Here is a 4,428-nt window from a genome sequence, read left to right as displayed (position 1 = left end):
AATGGTGTCATGTTATAAGAACAGATAAGTGATTGTCATGGAAGAAAGAATACTCACTGAGACCTTTTGAATTTCAGAGGGCTAAAGTAGGGAGAAAACTTAAATGCTTTAATTTATTATTATTTCTATTTATCACTGATGTCTCAAGAGAAAGTTTCCTTAGTCTGGAAGAGCAAATATTAAAGAACCAGCAATGTTTTAACCAAGAGTACAACAACAACAGCAACTATATAAAATCATTTGTTTTGCAATTTACTTAGTCCTATATTACTATTTTTGTTTAGTCTGAATGCAGCTTAGTTAGGGTTTTTTTTTTTTTTTTTTTTTAGCTTAGTTTTGGAAATTCGTAACTATTTCAGTTTTAGGTTTTTTTTGACTGTCCTAAATTGTTTATTAGGTAAGAAATTTACAACCATTACTTATATTAGTGGTAACAGTGGAACTGGAGAGTATTGTGTCTTCTTCCTGCTGCACAAAGAAAACCACCAATAGTGTGGTGGAACTTGTGACCCTTTCCAAGGCAACGGCTCTTGCAGCCTGCAGAGGTCAGCCCTTGCATCTCCCTGTGCTTGTGGACTGGTTTGGTGATCCACTGGGTGTCAGGATTTCTTCTGATAGTTTTATGGTATGGATCAATGAGGATAGCCTCAAAGAATATGTACATGGAATCTTTGCCAACCCAATGAGAATTCAAGACTCTCAGAACCCCACAGTGGCGTCCAGTTGGCTCCTCTGCAACAGACTGAAAGCCTTGGGCAAACTTTAGCTGGTTAACACCATGATGCACAGGCCATAAGTAGCACCCTTAGGAACTGGGTGTTTGTGGCCATGACGACACACACAAATCTGATATATGACATAATCTTTCTTGGCCTTGTACCCCAGTCTGCAAGATTTATGGGCTTGGTTGGGCGGGGGCCTTGGGGAGCGCAGAGAGCTGGTGGTACTGCCAACAGCGCACCCTGAGAAGAAAGCGCATGACATTCTTCCTCCACAGCTCCTGGATGTACTTGTACGCGCCCAACTTGGCCTACCTTTGAGCTGATGGCTGCCACTAGACGGAAAGGAAAGAGCCTTTCTCCCCAGTTTGAATACCTACCTGAATACCTAAAGATCTTTTATGAATCTTCTTGAAGATAAAATTCATTTTGCAAGAGAATAAGAACAATTATAAATGACAAAAACTTAGAAATGGACATGGTTAATAATCATGATGCAATTGACAAGGAAATTCAAGCTATTTGTGACACATAACATTCCAATGATCAAAATATCAAGTGATGACATTATATGAAAACATATTAAAACTTTAGGAATTGCATATCATCTCTAGAATAGTTATAGTGTTTATCTAAATGTAACCTAAGGCTTAGCATTTACTTAACAGTACTTTCAGAATAACTTAACATACCAAATAAGAGGCCTAATGAGTCAAGACTCCATTTACAACTCAAATCTTGGGAAGTTTGTTAAAACCTTAGAAAGTTTTAAACCACATGCCTATGGACACCTGGGTGGTTCAACTATTGGGTGCCTGCCTTCAGCTCAGGTCGTGATCCCAGGATCTGGGTTGAGTTCCGCATCGGGCTCCTGGCCGGAAGCCTGCTTCTCCCTCTGTCGGTCTCTGCCTCTCTCTCTCAGTCTGTGTCTCTCATGGATAAATAAGTAAATCTAAAAAAAAAAAAAAAAAAAAAAAAAAGCATGCCTAAAATAGGATTAGGGATGTTGAAGACCTGATAAAGGCAAAACATAAAGGCCCCTCTCTGGGCAGGCAAAGAGAAAACAACTGTTTACATTTTCTTATCAAAAGCAGATCAACAATTCAAGAGAACTGTCTTTTCCAACAGAGAGAAAGCAGACTTTTTTTTTTTTTAAGATTTTATTTATTTATTCATGAGAGATACAGAGAAGCACAGACACAGGCAGAGGGAGAAGCAGGCTCCATGCAGGGAGCCCGACCTGGGACTCGATCCCAGGTCTCTAGGATCACGCCCTGGGCTGAAAACAGTGCTAAACCGCTGAGCCACTTGGGCTGCCCAAAAGCAGACTTTTAATCTTATACCTGTATACTTTTAAAATCCATTCATTTCAATCTTAGTCTGTCCTGACCACATCTAAAATTCTTTTCCAAAGATTTCACTTCGGGGATCCCTGGGTGGCGCAGCGGTTTGGCGCCTGCCTTTGGCCCAGGGCGCGATCCTGGAGACCCGGGATCAAATCCCACGTCGGGCTCCCGGTGCATGGAGCCTGCTTCTCCCTCTGCCTGTGTCTCTGCCTCTCTCTATCTCTCTGTGACTATCATAAATAAATAAAAATTTAAAAAAAAAAACAAATTCAAAGATTTCACTTCACAGATCTTCTATAACTTTCTTTTGCAGGCAGACTTTGTCCCAAGCCATTTCTTTTCAAACAGTCTTATTTAAGACGAGATTACCTTCTTTTACCTTTAACAAAAATACATTCCTATTCTTATATCTTTCTTACATATCTCCAGGCTTCCTACATACAGAGTTGTTTCCCTTATTCTCCATTAGTCTTAACTACATTTAGAATCTTTCACTCTTCGGAATCTTAGTCTCCAGTGAAAACTAAATAGTAACTAATTGTGAACTGTTAATATCGAAACTCTTTATAAGTCAAATTTATGAATTTATTTTTTTAATTTATGAATTTATTAAGTACAAAGCATGTTCACCAACAGACAAATATCCTTAGTTTCTTCCAATAAGTCAAAAGCACAAAGTTACATCCAGTAATCAATGCTTTAGCACTATATCCTATTTGGAAAAGACCTAGATGATTATCCAAGTAAAACTTTATAAAGTTTCAGGTTACCAAAGACTTTGAACGCTGTCTTAATAATTACTTATGAAAACTTTGAGTTTGACAGACAATTAACCATCATTTCAAGTTATCTTTTTTTCCTAACAAATTACAACAGAGATAACATGAGTTTATTTGACCTTTAGCAAACCTTGATAAAATAAAAGTTTCAAATTTAATACTGATAACTTTAAAGACGGGTCTGCCTTAAACCAACGAACTTAAGTTAGTTTAAATATTGAATATGTTTCTCCTGGGCCCAGTTTTAAAAGTCACTTTGTTCCCCATTGCCAATTTTTACCTGAGACTCTGGTGGGGAAATCTGGAGTGGGTGGTGTTAAGTCCAGAGGTTGCTCTTTGCTCCTTGTCAGAGAGGGTAGGAGCCAATGATGCTGGAGACACCAAGGATGGTATAGAAGCCAGTTACATAGGCCACACCCAAAGTGGTGCAGAAACAGGAAGAGGGGGAGGAGAGATGGAAGAGGCAAAGTGCAGCCAGAAAACAGAGAAAGGGTTCCTGGTTCTAGAGCTCATCTGCTTGGATAAATAAGCAAGGCCCATGATTTTCCACCAGCAAGTAGAATGAGGCAGTCCATGTCAGGCCGGAGAAGACAGGAATCTCCCTGAAACAGAGAGTTTTGGCAGCTGCTTAGAAATATTCCTTGAAGTCCCCATCCTAAGGTAGACTAACCACAGTTGGCTTCAATTATTGCCATTAACCCGGGAAACGAGTGAGGGAGGAACCCACACATCTATTAGGAGGAACAATGAGAGAGTAAGAGTCAGAGTCCCCTTCGTCTGGGATGGCCTCTGTTTCCTCCAACACCCTGGGTTTACTTGGAGGAGGTCTATTTAGATCATTACTATCCAACATCAGGAGGGAGTTTACTAGGCAACATGTTTGGGCCATTTGCCCTATTTCATGCAGAGGAGATCTAATGGAGAGATCCCACTGAAGCCATGCAGTGTTCAAGGAATTTGGTCCTTTCCTAAATTTTGCAATCCGAATTATCTCCAGTGGGTTAAAAGGCATTCCAAGGGAGAGTCCTTGGGGACTGAAGAGAGGAGCTCCCATGCTGAGAGAAGAGTAAAGAAAGTCCATTAACCAAAGAAAATCCCCCCCACTCCCATGTGGCATCCCACGTGCAGGATATGTCAGAGGTTCCTAGTGTCAAAGCCACCTGTGAATTGCACCCCCCCCCCGACCCCCGAACAAAATCGCAATGATCACTCCAGCCGTTAAAGGCCCGAGTAGGAGGGAGGCCTGCCCTCCCTGCTCTTCCCCATCACATCCTAGGCTACAGATCAATGCCAGGGCATGGACCCAAATACCTTGTCTTGAAGGTCATGCCGTGAAGGTCACGCCTTATTTTGCGTTGCCTTAAAAGTAAAACATGCCGTTTTTAACCCATGAGGAATACCAGAAAAGTTTTACAAGGGGAAATTACCCAATTTTGTAGCTTAAGTAGTTAGTAGAGGACAATGACGGAAAACAGTAAACATAGAAATCCATCATGATCTAAGCGACATTCCAACACACGTAGTCCTTACAGCCAACTTTCCTAGGAAATGGTCCCCGGGTGGGTTTAATTCAATCAGGTACTG

The 4,428-nt window shown here is 40.9% G+C and overlaps 1 pseudogene; it reads right to left on the bottom strand.

Moving 5' to 3' along the window:
* Nucleotides 1-419: 419 nt before the first annotated feature.
* On the bottom strand, nt 420-1,147 carry LOC112916888 (large ribosomal subunit protein eL15-like; annotated as a pseudogene).
* Nucleotides 1,148-4,428: the final 3,281 nt, after the last annotated feature.

The sequence above is a fragment of the Vulpes vulpes genome, chromosome 8 (genome assembly GCF_048418805.1).
Source record: "Vulpes vulpes isolate BD-2025 chromosome 8, VulVul3, whole genome shotgun sequence".
Lineage (NCBI taxonomy): Eukaryota > Metazoa > Chordata > Mammalia > Carnivora > Canidae > Vulpes > Vulpes vulpes.
The sequence above is the reverse complement of the archived record's forward strand: the minus strand, read 5'-3'. Positions and strand labels throughout refer to the sequence as shown.